The sequence below is a fragment of the Taeniopygia guttata genome, chromosome 1 (genome assembly GCF_048771995.1).
Source record: "Taeniopygia guttata chromosome 1, bTaeGut7.mat, whole genome shotgun sequence".
NCBI classification, from domain to species: Eukaryota; Metazoa; Chordata; class Aves; order Passeriformes; family Estrildidae; genus Taeniopygia; species Taeniopygia guttata.
In genome coordinates, this window is record NC_133024.1 from 44,368,558 (window position 1) to 44,392,916 (window position 24,359).

Here is a 24,359-nt window from a genome sequence, read left to right on the forward strand (position 1 = left end):
ATGTTGCAGAGCAGAATGAGTTAAATGACATGAGCAGCATGGCTGATTCGTTAAAGCTTGTGCAGCAGCAACCTTGAAGCTGATCAGGTAGCACGACCTGTGACCAAGATGAAACATCTCATCCTGTTCGCGCATGCAGTGCAACCACAGCACACTCAGTTCACCAGGCAAGCATGGTAGCAGGTAATCAATAAGCATAAAGTGGAGCATCTTATCCCAGCCTTGGAAAGTATAAAAATAAGTGCTTGAAACCAATAAAGGTCTTTCTATTAACACTGCAGAGGCCATGCCTTATTCTGCCATAATTTATATTATTTCTTTTAATCACTACATATGCTACTCAGTCTTCAAAATTTGATTTAATTTCATCTAGAAAGTCAGCCTTTACATAACTTAAATTTACAAAGTTTCTCTAATTTAAGCTTTTTACAGTCAAACATAATTTTGCACTACAAATAGCAGTGCACATATTAATTGCTATGTCTTCTAATAAATTAAGCTAACTCAGTTTTCATGATATTTTAGTTGAACATATTTTGCGAATAGCTTCTAAATTATGCATACATGTTTTATAAAATGTCTGTTGTGATAGAGAGATAATTATTCATCATGCAGTGTTTATGCAGCTTTTTCTCAAATTTAGTAATCCAACATGATTTCCTGTGAAATCAGCTTCTATCTGCCAACACCTTCACAAGGAAAAAACAATATTGCAGGGTTAGAGAAAACTTATTTCTCAAAAGCAAAATATTAATTCTAGTATTTCAAAAGTGAATTAAATATTCAGGATTTGAAACTATCACATTATAACTTAATCATCAGTGTTATTATCACTAAAAAATACCTAAATTTACAAGATCATGACTTACTGTACAAAAACAATGCCTCATAGCCAACAAACATCTTGAAGTTTTTTTGATCAAAGTGATGTCTATGTCACTGAATGTCATCTATTTTTGTCGCAGTTGGAAAAAAAGGTAACTCTATTTCTGAAAGATGAGAAAGAGGGATCCAGACAGTGCTATAACCCTATAGTGAAGCATAACTTCCCTAATTCTGTTTTATGCTGTAGAATTTTAGGGTAATTAGCTGGATAAAGTCCTAATTCTCACTTTTCTTTCATCTTAGATGAAGTGTTTTGTTCCAAATTCACAGATAGTATTTTCTGTTTAAGTGGTGTCCTGGTTTTAACTAAGATAAGGGTTACTTTTCTTTCTAGTAGCTGGTACAGTGTTGTAGTTTGGATGTAAGCTGAGAATAACGTTGACAACACACTGATATTTGAGTTGTTGCTGAATAATGCTTACTTCTAAGTGAATGACTTTTTTGCTTCCCATGTTCAACCAGTGAGCAGGTGCACAAGAAGACAAGAGGGAACACAGCCAGGAACACTCCAATTTCTCTTTCCCATCCCGCCTGGATGACGGGGAGTGAGCAAGAGGCTGCATGGTTGCTGTTGCTGTCTGCATGGTTAGTTGCTGTCTGTGACTAATCAGGACAAGTGATTCTATAATGCTGAAGTTTACACAGTTTGGCTGTACAAACTTTTTTGCATCCTTTCAGTATTCCTAATATGTTTGAATTTAGTCTTCCTAATAATCAGTTGAGCAGGTATTAGTATTTCTAGTTTTTTGGTAGCAAATTAACACATAGATGTTTATGTTTAAGACATAAATAATAATTAATAAAAATAAAACTCATTGTATCTGCTTGATTGCTCTTCCAATTGCAGAATGTGTGATAAGACCTTACATGGATGTGCTCCAGCAAGAGAGTAGATGAACCATAAAGCAAAAAACATATCTGCTGTTAAGTCAAATAATCTACTAAAATAGATTCATGCAGGCATCTCACTTTTATTTTCTGTTTTTCCAGTCATTTCTATTTGAAAAACTTTGAGAAGCACTGTAAAATTTTTTAGCATATACTCTATTTAAATAGTGTCCTACATCTGACAGTTCTCCCATGAATAAGACAAATGGCAGCCACTAGTCCCTATGATAATTCAGGAAAAAATAATTTGATTCTACCTATTTTAAAACCACATAAAAACTTATGTGTCACCTTATGCCACTATCATACCCATGTATTATACACATGTATGGATCTGAGGCTAACAAACAAACAAAATAATCTTAAAAGCAGACACTTGGATCATTATCCTTTATCTGCAAGAAGACTGAAAATACTGGGCCTCATTCATCATGTGGAATTTATGATACTGAAGCTATCATATGATGTAAATAAAAGACACATTTGAAAACTAATTTCTTTGCATACACCAACATTGACCATATCCAATTACTATGTATAAATAAACTTTGAACTTATCTTTTGCATTTTATCAGTAATAAAATAATTCAGTTTAAAGAAGTGAAAAATATGAGTAGAACTGAGTAATAATGACAGACTGTAGGGTTCTTGAAGCTTTGCCTGATGGAGTCTTAGGCTCATTGTTTTCTAGTAGTATTCCTTGACATTAACTTGCCTTGGAAATATGCCTTGTACTGTCTTGGAATAAAATACCTGAGTTTGTCCAAATAGTCAAGAAATGAATTCACAGCTAAGCAAGTGTCCAATTTAAAAGATCAAAGCTTACTCATAGTCCCTATTTGGCAGTGCAGATGCATCCAGAAGTTTTATTTCTTGTATTCTATTTATTTATTTTATCTACTTCAAGTTTATATGTATGCATACATATATATAGAGAGATAGAAACAGACAGACAGACAGACAGAGAGTAGGTAAAATCCCCTTTTTTTTAAATGGAAAGCATAACTTTTTGTTTTCAAGATTCAATCAAGAACAGTCATCTGACAAGAGAATGAGATAAGATGCGTCCCTTTAAGTAAAGATTGAGTCTTTATTTTTTGAACAAAGAAAATATGCTAACAATATTCCCTTACAGGCTGGATGTTCCCTCTGCCCACATAGTAGAATAGAGGCAATAACTTTGAGGTGACACAGAAGTAATAAGTAACAAGACTCAATTGATTTATGTCAGCCCTCTGTTGCAATTGCTGGTTTGCGTGGCCATCTCTGCAATTTTCATTTGTTGCTTGAGATGTCTCAAGCAACACATGAAAAATATATTTAAAAATCTAAATCCTGCATTAACTACCTTCTGGGGCAGGATTGAAGTCTTACATCTCAAGCTTCGTGTATAGATTTTAGGAAAAATTTGTATAAATGTTAAGGAAACTTCCCTACCTGATCATCCAGGAGCCACTCTGGTAGTAATACTTGCACCACCTGAGTTGGGGACAATGCCCCTTCACAGCTACACACCCCCCACTCACACAATTGCATGAGGTTTCCCAGGCTTCTTGATCTTTAAAAGAGTTGTCTTGGTTCAATAACTATAAAACAAAAAAACACCATGAGCTGCTTCCTCTGACTGGGGGAGGGGCTCTCAATAATAGGAAACCCTGGGCTTCCATACCCTCACAGTCTCAGTGAGAAAATGTGGGGTCATTGGCTCCAGCTGTGCTTCAGTTCCTGGTCACCTGGCTGGGACACAGGCCCCTGTGCCCTCTGTTCTGCAAAGGGTCAGACATTTACAGCCTCTTGTCTGGGGCTCCAACACCTGGAGCTCAATCCACAGCCCAAACTACAGCTGCCTCCTAAGCTACATATATCAGCACTGAAGGTATTCCTCAACATAAACATCTATTAAATCAATAAAAATCCTGAGATTAATTTACTTTCACAAAGCTAAATAATCCTAAAGCTAAGTGTCATGGTTTGACACGGGAAGAGAATTTTTTTTAGAAGGAAGAGGTCCATCCAGTCAGGGGTCAGGTTTAGATACTGACACTTGGCGTGACCAATTGAAGGTGGACACGCCTCTGAGAACACAGAGGGGTTAAAAGCGGAATTCCCAGGAGGACTCGTTCTTCTTTGGTTCCGGTCACCGCATGGTAAGGACCTCCCCTGCCCAGCCCGGGCTGGGTGGGGGAGGGGAGCCATGCGGCCTGTGGAGGTAGGCCCAAGGGTGGAGGGGCTGGAACCAGACCTGGCCCCCTGCAGATGGAAGGGTGGAGAAATCTGGGATGTCTCCGTTCCCCCCAGAGTCTCTCTCTCTCCCAAGAGAGAAAAAGAGACGGCGGTGGTTTTGCCAGCAGTTCACCGCAGGGAAGGAGAAGAGCGGGGGGGGCCGCAAGGTGCCCAGCCGGGCTGTGGGAGCTGGAGCCTGGGCAGCGAGCCATCCTTGGGAGTTGGGACTTTTAACCCTTCCTGAGAAATGAAAGCTTTGTGAAATTTTCTCCTCCTTGGTTTGAAAAAAGAGAGGAAGAGAGACAGCCTGAAACCTCAGATGTTCAGAGAAGAAGGTTGGGGGAAGATGATAGAGTGGCTTTTGGCTGGACTCTGCTTGTTTACCATAGACTGAACCACTCTTTCTTTCAAGAGGGACTGCATTTTAGGGGGATGCACTGGTGAGCCAAGAGACCTTCTTCAGCAACTACCAGTTTTGGAGTGGACAGAGAGAGAGCTGAGGAGGTTGTGAGGATGCCCTCCATCTTCAGGGAAGAAGAGAAAGCGATCTCTGTCTTTTGGACCCTCGGCCCCAGGGGAAAATGGGGGGGACTCTAGTCCCAAATTGTGATACTGGACTGTTGTTCCTGGTGGTCCTTGGCAAAGCATCCTTAAAGGGGCCCTATAAGCAGTCTCTGTCCATGCACGGTGGTGAGAGCACTGTGACATGGAGAGGAGAATGTCACACTGGCCGGTGGGTCTGGGCGGTGCCACGTGTGACATTGGAAACACAAGAGGTGGCAGCTGTGTTTCCTGGGGGTCTATGGTGCAAGGGGGACTCCTCTCTTCCCCGATAGACTCAGTATTAATTATATTGAAGGGTGAAACCTTGATTAAGGATCCAAATGGGTCTCGCTGGGGTTTGGTGGAGTTGGGTGGAGGGAGGAGAAATGTTTTGGAAGGTTTTCATTTCGAATTTTGTGTGGTTTTTTTTCTTTCCTTTCTTTTCCTTTTATAGTAGTAGTAGTAGTAGTGTAATAAAGTTTTTTCCTTTGTTATTAAGTTTGGCCTGCTTTGCTCTGTTCTTGATCACATTTCACAGCATTTGATTGGTAAGTTGTATTTTCATGGGGCGCTGGCATTGTGCCAGCGTCAAACCATGACACTAAGTCATCCAATACATCTGTTGAAGATGAGAGACTATGACATAGAATTTACAGGAGATCAGTGTCATTCACAGATCTGGAGGTAAAAAGAGTATCCCACAGGCTCTAAAATGACATTAGATACCTACATTTGGGCAAGTGGATGAGGTTTTAGTCAGGGCTTATATCTACTGACAGTTGTGGTACTTCAGACACCCACCACACATACAAGAAACTAAATTTAGGTGAATTCATTTGGAGCTTGGTTCCCATCTCTAGGGAAACGATAACCAATATCTGCTATAATGATACTACACAGGATTTTGGTTCTTGCTTTATCCTTGTAAAGTCATGCTAGCTAGCACACTGAAGGAATTGGAGAGAACTGTTTTACTTAATATGCAGAAGAGGGAGAGGAGATGCATAAAGCAATTAAATCTTCTCTTCCATTTTGTCTCCTAACTTTTCTGAAACGGTTTCTTTCATTCCACCAGTTGTCTTAAACAGGGGTAGAATCATTAAATCTGGAAAAGTCTTCCAAATCACCAAGTCCAACCTTTGAGAGAGCCACCTTATCAACTAAACCATAGCAAGCATGCCATGTCCAATATTGCGCCCCCACTTAAGTATCCAAAGAAGACAATTATAGTAGTTATTGTGATCCCTTCTTATCCAGTCACTAGTTTCATTTTTTTCAGAGGAACCCAGACCATTTCCCAAGATGACATCAGCACACAGTTGAGCAACTAAGGAAGGGGAAGTCGCATCCTTTGTCATGCAGTATAGACATAACCAACATGAAGCAGATTTGGCATTTAAATAGATAACACATACCTTTTTGGTGTTTCTGCCATCCTTTCACCTAAATTATCAAAAAAGACAGCAAAACTGTGGGGGTTTTACTGTTTTAAAAATATAATATGTTAGCATTTTGAATCCAGGATTTAGAAAATTTTTCACCTGGTAATTATGTAGCTGTGATGGGTGAAAGGAAAGTAAGCAAAAAAGACAGAGTGAAATACAGAGATTAAAAAGAGATGATTAAGACATTTTTTAACTTCAACCTTGATTCAATAGCCCTAGGGAATCTCATGCTTCTTTAATGAGTGCTGCTCTTAGCCATCTCTGCCTAATGAGAAAAATAGGTCCAGAGAGATCAGTTCAAAGTTAAGTGCTTCAAAGACAGGTTGAGTTTAAAACCATTTTCCCCTCAGCTTCCCTAGTCTGTCTTCATGACTTTTTTTTTTTCATTCTATCCTTTAGTTTCTTGAGCATGAATTGTAGGAAGGCCTTGAAAATAACAATCTCATTATGCAAGGAGCAATTTCTTTGCCATAATTTTCAAACAAATAGTGTTTCCTGTAGTTAATGTCTCTGTCCATATTTAATGTGACTTTTCCATTAGTTCTTGGTTGCTGCTCTACTACATGTTTGTTACCCTGCAGTGATAGCTGGCAACTTTTATTTCTAGTAGCCAAGAAACACCAGTATATATGTGGTATAAGTATTCCAAACCTATACAATAATTCCCCATCCCCTTCAATTCTATTTTGCATATAGCCAAACTGTGCTTTTGTGTAATCTGTAGTCAGAACATACCCCAAATACTCCATATGAACATGTGATTGGTCATTCATTTACAATCTTTCTCTCATCTTCCTAATTAATATCAGAGCTGTATACCTATCTATAAGTCCACAGATACAAGCACAAAAGCATATAAATATATGAAAAGCTGCAACTGGAAACTCTGAAAATATTTTAAGTATAAATAAGAAATGTTTACCTTTGCAATCATCAGAATAGTCTCATAAATAAAAAAAAAATCAAATAGGAAATCTAAGGAAATATCTGACTAGAAAGGATATATGAGCTCTTCCCTAACAGTAATTTGGATAGTTAATTTGACAAATAGAGATGTCAATACATATAGTTTTGTATATTTCTTTCAAATCAATTACTTTTTTTTTCCTAGGACATAAGATGAATTTTGTTGCCTACTAAATTCTGGTTCATACAAAGACATTCATGAACCTTAGGGTATCCAGGCATATATTGGCCCAGAGGTATATTGGTAATTTCATTAGCTGGGAGTTCGTCTACATGAGAGAGAAAAGTTGTATGTTTCTTTAACAATTCCTGTAAGTGATGCTTTCAGTAATTCTGGCAATGTCTTTCTTTGCTGAAAATGCTGATCTTCTTGCTTCTATAAAATGATTCTCAAAAGTGCTGCCTTAAAAAAGCCTTGCTTCTGGGAATGGCTACTTAACTTCAGGACTTAAAAGGATAGCATAAACAGAATTTGAACCACAGAAAAAGTTAGATCTCAGGAAGTTTTGAACTTAATAAAATGTCACCTGCCTAGTGACATTTAGTGACACCTACATATAAAACATCATCATTAATCAAAGTATGAGTTTGTCTATATTTATTTGAAATATTTTATATTTTTGCCACTAGTTAAAGTACTGTAAAATGTTTTAATCAGTCATCTCAAAATATTTTTATATTTTTGTTTTTTCTCTGTTAAGATAATTGCATACAATGCAAAAAAGTGCTGTATTGCAGTTTGTCTTTTATTTGTACTGGTCTTGCCGTGACAACATACCACTGTGACACTCATGTTTAACAACATTTCTAAAATATGTCAGACTCTTCAGAATATCACCACCTGTTTGCCATCAACATTAATGCAGCTTAAAGCCAAACAATCTTTCACAAAAAGAGGTTTTGGATGCAAGTTTGTTTTCTGTGGTGCAAGGGGTCTTGCCCACAGTCAGTGAAGAACTCCAGGAAGCAAAGGTACCTGATCACTGCTATGCAGACCTAATAATGTGCAACAAATCTTAAGCCTGTGACAAAAGTTCATGCTGTAGGAAACTAGAAAGGTTAATAAAAATCCAGGGAAATCCACAAGCATCTAATAGTCAACTTGTTGCTTTGCAGCACTCTTCTAGTCATACTGTATGCAGTTATACTCATGTTAGAGCTAGCTGGATTGAGCCTGCTACATTTCATATGAACGACAAATGTCAGGAAAATATTTACATTCAATGTTTTTATTCTATTCTGAACCTTCCTGCTTAATTCACTCCCCCTCTTTTACTTTTTAATTTTTTTTTTTCTCCCTTTTTTCCACACTCCAGGATGCAGAAATATGAACCTGAGAATTTGTATCAGGATGGTCTGCCAAGGTTTTAGTAGTGGTGAGGACTAAAGGAGTGGCTGTTCTGAAAAGCGGGTAAAGCTGTATCTGACAGAGCCCATGTCAGCTGGCTAACGATGGATCTTCCTCTGGCCAGGGCTGTCAACCAGTGATGCTGGTAACAACTCTGTGATAAGATATTTAACAAGAAGGAAATAAAATATTATGGCACAGACGTATTTGCAGCCAGAGAAGAGAGAAATAAGAATATGTGAGGGGAACAGCCCTGCAGACACCAATGTCAGTGGAGAAGGAAGGGGAGGAGTTGTTCCAGACACTGGAACAGAGATTCCCCTTCAACCTGTGGTGCATCCCATGGTGAAGCAGCTGTGCTCCTGCAGCCCATGGAGGTCCATGGTGGAGCAAGGATCCACTGGCAGCCTGTGAAGGACCCCATGCCAAAGCAGGTGGATGCCTGAGAGGAGGCTGTGACCTTGTGGAAATCTCACACTGGAGCAGGATCCTGGCAGGACCTGCAGACGCTTGGAGAAAGGAGCCCACTAGGTTTGCTGACAAGATTTGTGTTTCTATGAGGATCACACTGGACCGGTTTTCTCCTGGAGGACTGCACCCCATTGAAAGCGACCCATGTTGGAGCAGTTCATCAAGAACTATAGTCTGTAGGAGGGACTTGCACTAGAGAAGGTAATGGAGGACTGTATCCCATGGGAGGGACCCCACACTGAATCAGTGAAAAGACTCTCTCTGAGAGTGAAGCAATAGCAGAAACAATATGGGATTGACTCACCTTTATTCCCTGTCTCCCTACACCATTCCAGGGAGAAGGATTCTGATTCTCCTAGACAGAACCGGGAATAAAGTTAAGCCTGGAAAGGAGGGAGGGGTGGGGAGTGGATGGTTTAAAGATTTTTCTTCTCATTATCCTGCTCTGATTTTGACTGGTAATAAATTCAAGTAATTTCCCCATGACAAGTCTGTTTTGCCCATGACAGTAACTGGTGAGTGATCTCTCCCGTTCCCTTATTTGAACCCATGAGCCTTTAGTTTTATTTTTTATGCCCTGTCCAGTTGAGGAGGGGAGTCAGACTGGGTCTGGTGGGCACCTGGCATCCACCCAACCTCAAACCATCATAGCAAGATAGTGGACGAAATTTCTCTAAAACATGAGGGGGTTTCAGTATCACAGTTCCTTATTTGTATGGTAGATTTTAAATATTAGACACAGGAAAAGAAAATGTTGTAAAATTCAAACTCCTGATATCTCTGAATAGTTTCTGACATAACTTTTTGATTCAGATACTGGGTCTGGCAGCAAGAGTGACACACAGCTCGATCTCCTCTTCACTACCGAGGCAAAACTTATTTGTGACATAATAATCTCTGGAAGCCTTAGATTTTGTGTCATGTGAAATAGTGGAGGGACTGGCCTGTTTATCCCAAGACAGAAGGGGGACCTAACAACAGCCAGCAGTACCTGTGGGAAGGTTGTAGAAGGGGCAGATCCAGCCTCTTAACATTGTGCACTATGGGAGGGTGACACACAAAGCACACAAATTAAAACAAGGCAGTCTAGAATCGCATATAAAGAAAAATCACTCCTCATGTGAACAAAAAGTCAGTGGAACAGGTTGGCCAGAGAGTCTTTGTCACCTCCATTGTGGAGGTGCTACAAGACCCAAATGGGCACATTCTGAGCAACCTGCCTTGACTTCACCACTGTTACTCTGAGCAGGAGGTCAGACTAAAATATACTGAAGGTCTCTCTAACCTGAATTATCATATGGTCCTGTGATTTTATCTTTCAAGGCCCTGGGTCTCAGAAAGCATACTAGACTGCTAATAAGAAAATGCTTGCAAGTTTTAATTTTTTTTTTTTTACGAAGCAGTTTTTCACTGCCATGGATGCTAAAGTGAAAATAAAATTATAATTGTGTTTGTTTAAAAAGCATAACAAGAACATTTTTTTCTGAAGAGAAAAAATATTACAAAATTACTGCCCCTAAGACAAAGTTCTTTCAGAATTCTGGAAGTCTGTAAAGGATTTGATCTTTTTCCATTAAATTCAGTGATAATTTTCATTGTATTTCCTTTTGCTGTTTTTTTTTTTTTTTTAATTTTGACTTCAATGACAGCAGCACCCTGCACAAAATCTTCAGATGTTTTTTTTAATATTTTAGTCCTGAAAATGTTAGTTCCTCATTTCCTTTACCAAAAGACAAGTGTTACAGACAGCTAGGGAACACTTTCATTCTCACCAGAGGTTTTTTGCAAATGCATTGTCTGACAAGCACAGCATGAGATGAAGGGGAACACAGCACAGAAGGGATAGTTCTAGGAACCCAGCATTTACAGGAGCTGAGAATAAAAAGAGGCTATGATAAGTTGCCTACTGAGTGGGAATTTATGCAGGAACTGGAGATAAGCTCATGGCCAGCTTCCTATTTAACTAACATCTGGCTACATTTGTGACCCAAAGCCCTGTAACTAAGACTGGCATACAGGTATACCTACCATTTCCAATGGTCTACAGGGCCAAATGGCACATTCTCTTCAGTGATGCAAAAGTTGATGGGGCAGTAGTGGTAACTGTAGAGTAAAGCCTGCTGTGAGCACCCCATTACATTAAAGGCCTTAATCTAGGAGGAGATCTTAGGGAAGGACGCAGATGTCCAATCACAGACTGTCGGTACTGCCTTCTGTTCCAGAAGCCAGCAGGGTTTGGGGTGTTGACTGCCTCCCCTTCAAGACCAGCACTCTGGTTTAGATAAGCACCTGCTGGTGGAGCTGAATAATGAAGTAGGAGTACTGCATAGCAACAGTGCTCAGCTGAAGGATAAATCAGTAGGACATTCGTGGAGATTCTACAGAGGCAAGAGCCAAAATGTCACCTTGACCTCCTTGCTGCTCATCTGCACAGACTCTGATGATCACTGCCAGGAGAGACCTTGAATGAATAGTCACTATATGGGTCTTTAATCTACATTATAGGGGATGAGCATGGAGATGCTGTTCTTGGCACTGCCATTAAATGGGAGAGGCCAAATCAGGAGAGGGGATGCATTTACACACTTACTCCTGGCTTGACAGCAGGTGTCCTTTACAGACTTCTGTGACTGTGCAAAGCTCTTTGAGGAGATGCTGCCAAGGAGAGTGGCATAGACTATCTTTCCCAACTGGCTTGCCAGCCTTGTGAGGAGTTATTTGAGCCAGGGTCTTTAGGCACTGGAGATGAATGCCTGCAGATAAGTGAGAGAGGGGGAGATTGTAGAAAGCACACCAGAGATAGAAATAATGGGAAAAACCTCAATGTCTTTTTGGAACAAATGGTATGTCTAGAAGCCTATATGAGTTGTGGAAACATGGAAAACAAAGAGAAGGAACTGAAAACCTATTAATAATTGCACAGTTATGACCTCATCGCAGAGGATCACAGGGACATGGTGGAATGGTTTTCATGAATGTCCACAGGCCCTCCAGGACAACTGGGAAGAGGAAGCAAGGGGGGAGGATTGTGTTCTATGCAAAGGAACAGCTCGCATATATGGCACAGGATCAGAGAAGATGGAGGAGATCACAGTGAGCACCTGCTACAAACCACTTGATTTAGACAATGAAGTGGGTGCGACCTTCAGCAAACAGCTCAATGTAGTCTTCCAGTTGCATGTCTTACATGTCTGCTTCAGCAGACATCAAAAAATATACTTGTCAGAGACTTGAATTCTGAAAGATATTCATGTGAAGCTTGAGAAAAAAAAACAAATCAAAGCAAACCAAAGCAACAGCCAGACAGCACCTTCCTTACCTTCCAACCAACCAAGTTCTTATGCCAGAGTTTGGTATTCAATTCTGGTATAAAAGCAGCTGTTTAATATGATGTTAGGATACTAGCTGTTTAATAGGATATGAACCGTTCATGTTCTGGAGAATAGAAAAAATTGTTTAAGGAGAATATATGCTCAAATTTACATCCATGATTATTATTTTGTCCACAAGAAATTCATTTGCATTCTAAAATAATGAATTAAATCAACAACAGTTTCATCACAGATTATGTATTAGGTAAAATTCTATCCTTGATTTCTAAATCCTTAAAAAAAAAATGTCACCACCAATATATATTCGTTACCTGGTTAAGAGAATTCCAGAATCTTAAGTGGAAACCGATTTCTACTTTTGCCATCTAAAAATTGGATATATAGCCAATTAATTACCTTTAAAAGGTTTCTGTCAGTCAATAAATGAATTCTGAGTAACATTGTTTAGATGATTAATGTTACTTGAGATTGATCCCCCACAAATGAGTGAGCATAAAGACATTCTCCGCAAACACATTTTTTGCTGTAGAAAATTGTTTGCTACTCAATGTTTCATTATGAAATTTTTTTCCTCTCTGTCTCTACCCTCCTTTTTTATAATATGTAACATGTAAAAGTATTTCTCTCCCTCAAAAGAAGAAAGGTTACTTCTAGAAAGTTATTTTATTGAAGTCTATTTCAAGGCATGAGTCCAGTCTTTGTATGTTTACTCAATTTCCATAGGTTTTGTGGTGGCATTCACTTCACCATACTTAGATGTTGACATTAGGCAGCTAGTAAAAGGTTGAGATTATTGCATGATTTCCATTGCTCACCAGAATTTCAGAGGAGCTTTAGGCATCTAAAGTAAAGTAACATTAACCCCACTTCTACTGTTCTGTAAGTGAGCAATCTGCCTGAAAGCATAGTCCTAAACCAGCATTATGTTCCTGTTGAACTTGTATCTATTTCCAACAGACTCTTATAGTATTCATATGTCTAAATTAATAATTGCTATATACTATAAGCAGCCTATACTAAAATGCATATTAATATTTAATGTGTCCCTATTTATAAAGCATATTAAATTAATGTGTTAGACTCATACATGATTTCTCAATGGGAATCTAACAGAAAATAGGATATAAACCAGCAGTATCTCTATACTGACGGAATCTGACAGACTATTCAATCAATCAGGATAATTTAGTCATTTTTGCTGCCTTTCCTGTCAGAATTGTCACACCAATTCAAGTCTAGTAGCCTTCTAATTGAAGTGTAATATATAATTTACATTAAGTGGCAGCAAGTACAATACACAAATTTCTAACTTTGATACCCTTTTACAGTCAATTTTTAGGTAAACATTAGTTCATATTTTATATAGATATAGTATATATTTATATATACACACATGTATATTATATGTATAAATATAATCAGAAAATCAAATGGAAAAAAAATGCTGATGTCTATCCCCTTATGGCTTTTGTGTACAATCAGTTGGTCTCTAGTATGTGCATCTGGATCCAGGAATGCTAAAGTATTTATATGTAAGTGGATATAGATGCAGTTTAATTCATCTATCTGACAGGAATTAATTCTTTTTTTAGTTATAAATCTTTTATTACTGAACCTAAAGAAAACCTCTGACTTTAGCTAATAGACAACTTCATCTTAAAGAGAGAAATGTTTACATGAGTTACTTCATTCTAATTTTCAGATAGAACTGAATTAATTAATTTGGATGTTAATTAGCTTACCAAATGAGCTAATTAGAAAACTACCATTCAGATAGCTGTGCCTGATTATAGTTAGTCTGGAGGTCCATTATTTCCAGGAATCTTTTTAGCATGATACCAAAAGGTTATGCAAAATATCTATTCAAGGTATTCTCTGAAGACAAATGATAACACTTTTCTGCTTAACTGTGCAAAGCTTACCATTGTTCCGAGGACTGCTCAAGCATATTAATATCCAAGCCTCAGTAAACTGCAATCTCTTCTGTATGGCAAATTGTGTTTCGGCAGTCATTTTCAGAGTATGTGCCAAACCAAAAAATTAATATCTACAGATTTTATGTCCATGAAAATGTGAAAGCATGGCACACAAGCATAGTAACTAGTAGTTTCACACCATTTATTTTGTTCACTCCATTATGTACTGTGGCAACATAGAGAGCTGAAGGAGTTTGAGCTGGTCTGCAGCATTTACAGTGTGCAATCAGAAGGATACATGAGATCATTATGTGTAGACTGCTGTCATAAAGACACTGGTACATGCCTACCATGATATTTTTTGTAGTTAGATTAGAGGAAGACTAAATACATAACACATTTAATATTTAGCCAGTGACTAGTGCTTTAAAAAACATATATTTAAATATTTTAACCTATTCCAGATTAAAACCAGGGAATTAAAACATTCTGAAGTTCCTATTTGTTTCCAAAGAAAAAAAAGAGGGAAAAAATACCTCTTTCATTTTTTCCACAGAACATGAAGGGATAGTTGCCAATATTGGTATTTATCCTTCCAGACATGTAAGATTGATTGACAGCTTGCAGATCCATGTGTCTGGCTATTTTAAAATTCATATAAAGTTTTTTGCAGACTGTTGTAGCAGATTTCTGTAGCCCATCTCTTCTGTGACTACAATACAAAAAGGTGTGCTTCAAGATTCATCTAAGCTACATCAGTAAAACTGGGATGAAAAACTTTTTAGGCGCTTATGAACAATTTATTTGGTGCTGAAATTTACATATCTATTTAACTACCTGAGACCATGTGTTGTCCTTACATTGAATTTAGGAATATTCAGCATTTCACTAATTGGTATTCTGTATCTGTCAGTATAAAGTATCTATCATGCTGACTGGGAAGCTGATTCCAGTTATATATGGGGGGAAAAGTATGATATGGCATATCCTAAATCCCCTTCCTTTATGGAAATTAGGAATCTTACATTGATAGATATCATGTTATTCATCTTGACTAACAAATAATCCATGCTACCTGTTTAAACAGTTTTAAAACTTTCCTTTCTAGGCAAGTATATTAAATAATGGGCTGTTAGATTATTCTCATCTCACCTATGTTCTCCACTTCTTTATTTATAACCTAATTAAACTTTCATTCATTTTTTGAAAATGGAAATATTTTTCTGACTATTTATGGACTACTTGTCTGTATCATGCTGAAGTATTCATAGGAAATATTCTGTAACTGACATGGGTAACCAGATTTATGTTGCTTGGAAGCTTCGTAACTGTAATACTCATAAAAATTTTGTATAAAAGCAAGAAGCACTCTCCAGTCATTTTTTAAAGAAAGTGGCTATTGAAGTGGTTATTTATGTACAAGTTATGCCCAGTAGGTTGAAAGTTCTGAGCTTATTGGTGGATGAAGGCCCAATTTCTGGACATAGGCTCTATTTAGTCAATATAGAAGTAGCAAATTCTTCTTCCTGTTTCAAGATTAAACACTTTATGAGAATGTATGAATTGAGAAAATTTTATACCTCAGACATTTCACAGTGAAAACCTGAGTCTTCCATGGAGCTCAGTCCCACACATCACCAGCTGTAAATCTTTCAGGATCACAGACTTGATCTCAGATATTCAAATTAGATAATCTTTTGTACCTGCTAAGATCTTAATGTAGGAATCTAGGCTTACTGGTATCTCACTGAATTTTACTTTTCCTCTTCTCCAACACCCTGATGATATTATTCTGTGCAAATGCTCCTGGTCCAGGACAATCAGGACTTTTTGGGGGGTTGCTTTATGTTTGTGATTTTTTTGTTTGGTTTTTTTTGTTGGGATTTTTTATTAAATTCTTATACTACTTATCCTGGCTTTAGATATTTTAACTATATCCAGAAATGTGGTAGAAATATATCAGCACTGATAAGAACCTGAAGTCTTATTAAAACTAATTGAACTTTTAATATCCCTGCTGTTATAATCCTGTGCTGCTTAGCAGTCTGGAAGGATGAAAGACATGGTAACATGGTCAGCTTTAAATTGTTATGAGGTTTATACCAATCTAAGAGTGATAATAGTTAAACCTTAGCAAACACACTTATTTGATAAGATAATTACCTCAGCTTGTATTATACTGAATATTTAATAAATTTGTATTTTCACAAAAGATCTCAGTATGTGTAGGACGTTGCAATTTCTGCTTCCAGTTCTCTGGTGATTTAACCTTGTCTGGATTCCCTGAAGATGAGAGAAAATATAAAGAAAGGTTCATGTATTAAGATAAAGACAGGAAGAAATCACTCACCAATTACTGACACAGGCAAAACAGATTCAGCTTGGGGAAATTAGCTAAATTTATTAACAACCAGATCAGAGTGGGCTAAGGAAAAATAAACACAAATCTTAAAACACCTTCCCTCTCTCTTTCTCCTTTCATCCTAGGCTTAATTTTGCTCTCTAATTCTTTATCTCCTCCCCGCCAGTAACACCAAGGGGTGGGGAATGGACACTGTGATCAGTTCATCACGCATTGTCACTAATGCTCCTTCCTCCTCAGGGAGAGAACTCCTCACACTCTTCCCTGATCCAGTGGGAAATCCCTTTCTCAGGAGACTATTCTCCACTATCTTATCCAATGTGAGTCCTTTCCACAAGCTACAATTCTTCCTTAACTGCTCCAGCAGTCCTCCATGTGGTCACAAACCCTGCTAGCATACCTGACTACGCATGGATTCACATCTTTCTACAGGACCCCAGGTCCTGCCAGGAGCCTGATCCAGTGTGAGATTCCCACAGGATTGCAGCTTCCTTCTGATGCATCTGCAGGTCCTCCACAGGCTGCACCACACACCTCCACGGGCTGTAGGGACTCAGCTGCTTCACCACAGTCTGCACCATGGGCTGCACAAAAATTTCTGCTCCAGTGCCTGGAGCACCTTATCCCCATCTTTCACCAGTGACCTTGGTATCTGAAAGGTGGTTTCTCTCACATATTCTCATTTCTCTGCCACAGCTGCAGTTGTGGTACTGCAGTAACTTTTCCCCTTAAAACTGTTATCCTAGAGGTTCTACTGTTGTCATTCATGTGTTTTACCTTGGTCAGGGATTGGTCCTCTTTGGATCCAGCTCACATTGGATCGACTGGACACAGGATGGCCTCTGGCTGTTTCTGAGAGAAGCCACCTCTCCTGTCTCCCTGCTACCAAAACCTAGCCATGTACACCCAAAAGAACCTCACACTATCTCCTTAGCTTTTTAAGCAGTTTCAAATCCTTAAATTTCTTATTCGCAAGACACTAGGTAATGATATCTCAAAATTACCAATAGTTACTTGGACCTTTAAATCCTGTGCTATTTTTATAAAACACTATCTCTGGTCAGAGCATCTTGACATGAAATGGTAGTATGAATCATCCTGTTTTCCCTGTGTAACCTTAAAATCAAATTATTGCAGAAAAAATTTTCAAATGTGGTGCATAACAATTAAAACTGCATCTTCCAAGCTCACTTTTCCACTGGCCTTTTTTTTTATAGTGTAGATATTCTCAGTAAGTCTAGCCAAGTCTCAGTTGTTAGGAGACTGTCAGTCTCACATTTTTAAATGTGTGAACTTCACATTAAAAGCAGCTTGAGACAATTTCCCTGCTCTTCCAGAAAACTTTACTATTACCTATTTTTGGTTACTACAACAATTTTGTTTGGAATCTACCTCTACTTTGGAATGCAAATTTATTCTTGGCATCTTGTACCTTCCCAATCTCATGCCAGCATATCTGTTCGCTTACATTGATCTTCTTTCTTCTCTGGTGCTATTTCTGCAATTATATTTCTAGATATCAGCCATGTTTTCCCTCCACCTCTTTTTTCCAATTTTAATAATAGAAATATTTTTGGGATTTGGACTATACTTTACAGTGAATGATGGTGTAAAAATTACCAAAGTTTAACTGAATTTCTCTAGAACCGTAAGATCACAGAATCGCAAGAATGGTTGAGGTTGGAAGTGACAACTGAAGGTCACCTCCTCCCTTCCCCCTGCTTAGAGTCATCTAGAGTAGCTTTACCAGGATGATCTCAAGGTGGATTTTTAAGATCTCTGAAGAAGGAGACTTCACAAACACTCTTTGTGCCTGTTTTGACTGAGACCTGTGCCAGGACTCAGCCATCCTCACAGAAAAAATGGGTTTTCTGATATTCAGACAGAACCTAGTGTGTTTCTGGTTGTGGCCATTGCTTTTGGTCTTCTCACTGGGCACTGCTGAAGAGATACTGCCACAAGTTCTTCACAGAAAAGGTCATTGGGCATTGGAATGAACTCCCCAGGGAGGTGATGGAGTAAACATCCCTGAAGGTGTTTAAGAAAAGACTAGATGTGGCACTCATTGTCATGGTCTGACATGTTGGTGTTAAGTCATAGGTTGGACTTGATGATCTCATGAGGTCTTTTCCAGCCTAGTTGATTCTGACATTCTGTGAAAGGCATATCTTTGCATGATAATACAAGCGTCCTCATAAAAATAATCTCCCATCCATAAGCACAGTGCCAGTCCGAGAAAGCAAATCTCTTTTAAAAGTTAAGACAATGTCTTCAAGAAGTCTCCTTTGTATAAGTCAGACATTTCTTTGCCACTGTCTTCTATTTGGTGTAGACATTCTTTTAGTCTTATGTCTTATCTTAGGGTCTTTCTTCTCCCTGTCATCTTAATAGATCTCTCTAATGTATTCCTGATATAGTAATAGTAAATATCTCTTTGAAATGTCTCCTGAAATAGCATGCTGTATTACATCCTCTATCTATATTACCTCTTATTATTGTTTCAGTATCTTCGTTGTTTACCCAGTAAAGAAAATACAATCATAGCTTTCTCATGAAATATTGAAACCCTGATGAGTTCTTCTTAGCAGTCTCACTGACAGATTACAGAATTCTGTTATATCAGAATTTTGTAACTCCATATAATTTACTGCATGTAATTTGCGTGTGTGTATCAATTCTCCTTTGTATCATAGTCCATTTTTAAGGTTTTAGAAAAAATTTGGATGCAAATCATATACTGCTGTCCAAAGTTAAGGGCATCAAAACTCTATATGAAGGAACTGAGACTGTGGCTTTAAGACTTTTAAAATTATGTTTATTCGTTTACATACCCTCCTAAAGCCTTTTTTTACCATATTTTTTGAGGGGGTGAACAATGTTTATTCCATTTCAGATTAGCTTACTGGCTTTAGCTATTTTTATTTTATCTTATTTTATTTATTCTTACTTTAAATACAAGATGAAGTATGAACTTTACAACTCATATTTCTGTAGAAATATGCAGAGAAAAATACAGATGTGCTTTGACATTAGCAATGAGAATGTCCCCTTAATTTTGTTTACTTTATTTGTTTGTTTGGTTGGTTTGTTCTCATTTGGACTTTAAGAATTATAAGGACTTTTAAGTGAATTTAAGCAAGATACAAGCTTAGTTTCTCTATATCCCTTAAATGTTTTCTGTATCATATTTGGAAGAAAAATATTGTGGAAATGTTATGTGGGAGACTTTTCTAAAAGTATTTATAACCTTAGGCCTGGTATAATACTTCAGACTTTAAGCAATAGAAATTTACTGATATTTGACCTCTGTACAATGAAGTCCCAGTTTCCCTCTAATTTGGATGTATGTTGTTGTTTCTTGACTTGCACGTGGGTGAGTTTTTTTTTCATGCTTTACAAATTCCTCCAGTGTACTGAACTGTGAACAAAAACAATAGTACGATAAAGAAAAAGCTAGTGCAAAAAAGTAGAGAAATATTCAGTGGAGAGAGTATCATGACAGTTGAACAGTAAAGGGTTAAGTAAATGTAGAATATCAGTATTAGTGTTATTCAGAGGTTTATTTCCCATTCTCATCTTCAGTTTTTCATTACTTAATTATTTCTCTAGCCCAGAAAACCAGTAAATATAACATTGCCATTACTAATTGCCAGCCACAGGCTTATTATCAGGTTTGAAAGGCCTCAGATTTTAAATTTATCAGGTTGTCTGAGCTTTTCTGAACCTGTCTGTAGTTTTGCTTTTACCTGATTTAGCCAAAATAACTTCTTTTCCTAACAATCAGATCTTTAAAATTAATTTGTAGAAACATAATTTTTATATACCTATTAGTAGCTGAAAGTTATTCTCTGTGAAAACAGAGTATTTATAACTTCCTCATATATTGATTTATCACAGAGAAATAAATACTTGGAATGAAAACAAGGGCCTTGAAAGTGATCATAGCGTGCATGGGATGATGAGAAGGGAGGCACAGCTTGTTACTGGTGATTGCAAGGCTATGAATAACTCACCAATCATCAGTGAAAGAAATAGGAATTGGAAAGGAACAGTTATAGGGATAACAAGAGAAAAGAATAACAAGCATTCGACATATGGTACACTAAATTTGGATGCAACATGAAGATGCAGATCAGCATCCCTGAAAGAAATATCAAGGTGCAAAAGTGTGTTGGACAAATAGTCCAATTTGAATCTTAGAAAGAGAAGAAGAAACTTTATCATACAACTCTCACTTCTTCTTGTAAAAGACACTTACAGCTTGCTGGAATTTCACTTTTCCTGTGTGATGATGATAAGTACTGTACACTCTTGGTAGCCAGAAAATGTACGGTACCTACCATAAGTGTGAGCATACCATCAGAGGAAAAGCAACAGTAACAATGAAGTGTGTAGCATTTTTAAATTGAATTATATTGTTGCTGTTGTTGTTATTATTGTTGTTTTTATTATTATTGAGATGCCTTGTACAATGGTATACTTTATCTTCTTTTATTTTTTTTTCTCATTTTGTTTCAAATATACTTGAATAATACTTTTTGAACTAAACTGCAAATATTTTCATTACAATAAGAATAAATTCCATTCTTATCTTCTCAATGTTTTTTTTCTTGCCTGTGACAAGTATTTTAGTGTGACATTTCCTATACACCTGCACAAAGTGCCGCTTGAGACGTCATGCAGTGTACAGCCTTGCTTCCAGCTGCTTCTTTGGAGGAGTAAAAGGCCATCATGTGCACCAAATTTATCAACTCTGCTTGATTGCTTCTGATCTCTTGGGGTAAAATAGCAATAAATGCCTCTGTACAGACAATTGAATTAAATCTTCTCTCTTTGTACTGTATCTTTGGAAAATACATTTTGGGGGGGTTTGTTTGCATGTTTGGTTGTTTGTTTGTTTGGGGTTTTTCAGATACTAAATTCAAAAAATATATAAAATCTACATAATTTATTGTGGAATTTGAACTCTTTTTAACTTGCAAATTTTTAAGAGGGTCAGAGTTGTCCCTTCATCATTAGGGCTCAACTGATTCCAAAAGGATTACCATTGGGTATCTAGTCTACACTCGCCTCTAGAAGACAGGAGGCGAAGCCAAATATGCTGGTGACTCACCTAAAGTCCAGTTACTTCCAGAGAGCAATTTAGCCACTCCTGAAACAGGGTGCAATAACCCTCTGGAGTTGTGTTCCTCCCACAGAGTCACTTTGCTTCTGTATCTTTTGCAGTGTGCAATTAATATGCAAGAATGGTATGCATAACTTAAAAAATTATTATTAGCTTATGCACAGAAGACAACTAGGTTTCTAGGACTAATATGGAAATCATGCTTACAATTTAAGTAAAGGATCTTTGATGGACAGGTAGGCATCACCCCTGAGGTGAAGGGTTAGTCTCTGCTGCTCCCTGGAATGGATCATATAAGCTTGTTTATTTGTTTTTCTGTTTTTAATTTGCAGGTATTTTGCAGGTCTTATAATAAATGCCTAATATAAGTTTGAAAAAATTAGCTGAGATTAATTTAACTGCTTCTTCAGGGTGTCCTTTGGAAATTAGATTGGAAGCTGTGTGCTGAAGATGACAGACTGTTAAAGAAAGATCCCTCTGAAAAATTAACAGAAGACATTAACAGAGGAACATTAATATTACTGGTCCCAGACTACATACAGTGGATGTAAAAAGGGCTTAGTGGATCATTGTTCTCACAAGGTACAGGCCTGATGAACATTAATTTTGGTTTTAGTAGTTTCAAATCTGCCTTTCTACCTCTCTAGCTGTGATTCTAAACATCACGTCCAAAATAATTTTGATATAAAAGCTTGAGGACTCATCTTTCTGGTTATGTAGTAGCTCACTGCAAAAGGTGAAATTCTGGAGGCATTTCAGGGCTATGAAGCAAGAAGCTGTTTCACAAAGGCTAGGACGCAGAGAAGGAATTGTGTGTTTAGGTCCCTTCCTCACTGGATATTTCTGTTTTATGCCAAAATTGTTTAAACAGAGAGACAGCTCTGGGAGACACTAATAACCCTTCTACATCTGGTATAAGGGGACTGCAAGTAATTAGCTGCTCCAGAAACTCACACATCTCTTTGGGAAGCCTCGTACTAATTTTCAGGCTGAATGTGTTCCTACAGATACTTGCCTGTCTGCTGAAAAAGATTGTCTTATTTCCTGACTTTACATCCTGATATGGGAAGAAAGCATGTCTGCCTGAACTTCATTCATCTATGCTAAACAAGTTGAGCTGTCACAGGACGCTCTTACATGGGGAGCTGACCTTCCCCAGGTGAATCACATAGCCCTTGGCTTGTCCTGCTGTAAATTCATTGTTTGTTCACTAAAGTGAACAGCATGGGTTTTTTGGTTTTGTTTTCATGTCTTTTAACTCTTACCCTAACTCTAACTCTTTTTATTTTCAGTATATAAATCCAGGAACCCTGAGTGTGTATTTAAGTAGTACTTACTTCAGAACCTCAGGCAAATCAAATAAATTCATACTGTCATAAAATAAAAAGGTTCTGATGCAATTTATATAGAATCAGTCATATCATTGCACCTCCACAGTTCTCTTGCTCCTTTCTATTCTGATTTTCTGAATTCTTAGATAAAAAATAAGTTTTCTTTTTTATTCACAGAATTGCTGGAAGGCATATGTAATTTAACATCTCACTAAAGCAGGTTTACCTAGTACAGGTTGCACTGGTACAGGTGGCTTTTGGATATCTCCAGAAAAGGAAGATCCACCACTTCTCTGGGTATCCTGGTCCAGTGTTCTGTCCTCCTCAAAGTAAAGAAGTTTTTCCTCATATTCAGATGAAGCTTCCTGTGTTTCAATTGTGCTCATTGTCCCTTTTCCTATCATAATTTATATCTTTTTTATGCTTTTTGTTCAATAAATCTTTTTCTGTTTTTGCGAAGAAGAAAAAAATGTTTTCATTTGAAGAATACATTCTTGTTGCTATTATTTCTGCATTAAATAGGTCTTTTTGCTAGAATTATAGTTCCCCTTTGGGTCAATCTTGTGATAAACTGAAAAACTGTGTTTTTTAATACAACATCCTTCTGCAAATAGAGCAAAGACAAAGTTCAAGTTTTCAACCCACATGATCGTTATTATTTTTATTATTGTTTTATTTTAAAAAGAGAAAGATTTGTTTGCTTTTTTAGTAAAACGCAAGAAGGTTGTTTATAGGTTGTTTATAGGTTGTTTATTGTTATCTGTTTTTCCTACAGATAATATAATGTAAATAATACTTAAATTATGCCAACTAGAGGATTTGTATTTCAATTCCACAGTAGCTGATGATCAGAAAAGGTTTTCATTGTTGATATAATGTCTACTAAATTGCACAGACTTCAAAATATCTAGCTCTGGAGAAAGCAAAAATAACACTATAGCAGAAATCCCAAAAATGTATCTATTTAGTGATTTAATGGTAAAGCCATGCTTACTAGAATTTTTAAAAAGAAAGAAAAAACACCAACAAAAAGCAAAACAAAAAAATATTATGTTGTTAAAGTAACCTTTCAAAAGTAGAGACAGTAAATATTTTTACTTACTAGGCAATCTTTTTTTTCTCTGTGTGTACTTAACAGATTGTATTTAAATTATTAAATATTTTTTCCACAGTTTCACAGAGCAAGTGGGAAGAAGAAAGAAATTGAAAACTGTTAGAGGAAGAGAACAGTGATTAATCTTTGAAAAATGTCAGAAAGATGTAGTAGCTAAGAAAAGCAAGGAATTTTTATAATGTAACTTGGACAGATAAAATTTAGACTAGGAAGACTCTTTGATAGTCAAGAGAAAACAATCACCTCCAGAAGGTGATTCATCTCATGTGGAACATTTCATGAACATTCTTTTGGAGTTGTCTCTTTCTCTGTCTCTATTGATTTGAAATAAAGTTCCAATGATTTTCTTTAACTCCACTATCTTGTTTAGTTTAGATGGATTTCATCCTAAGAGAACCTACAATAAGAAA

At 37.3% G+C, this 24,359-nt stretch overlaps 1 long non-coding RNA gene across 8 annotated transcripts in view; it reads left to right on the plus strand.

Annotated features, from left to right (window-relative positions):
* The window catches only part of LOC115494885 (uncharacterized), a 70,668-nt gene extending 46,878 nt beyond the window's left edge, over nt 1-23,790 (plus strand). For 7 of the 8 annotated variants that reach the window (XR_012055465.1, XR_012055464.1, XR_012055461.1 and 4 more), the window contains 2 exons: nt 10-183; nt 1,348-5,037. This is a non-coding gene — a long non-coding RNA (uncharacterized lncRNA). Of the gene's footprint in view, nt 1-9; nt 184-1,347; nt 5,038-8,266 lie in introns of those variants that run through there. The other variant, XR_012055467.1, reaches the window with a different exon arrangement.
* Nucleotides 23,791-24,359: the final 569 nt, after the last annotated feature.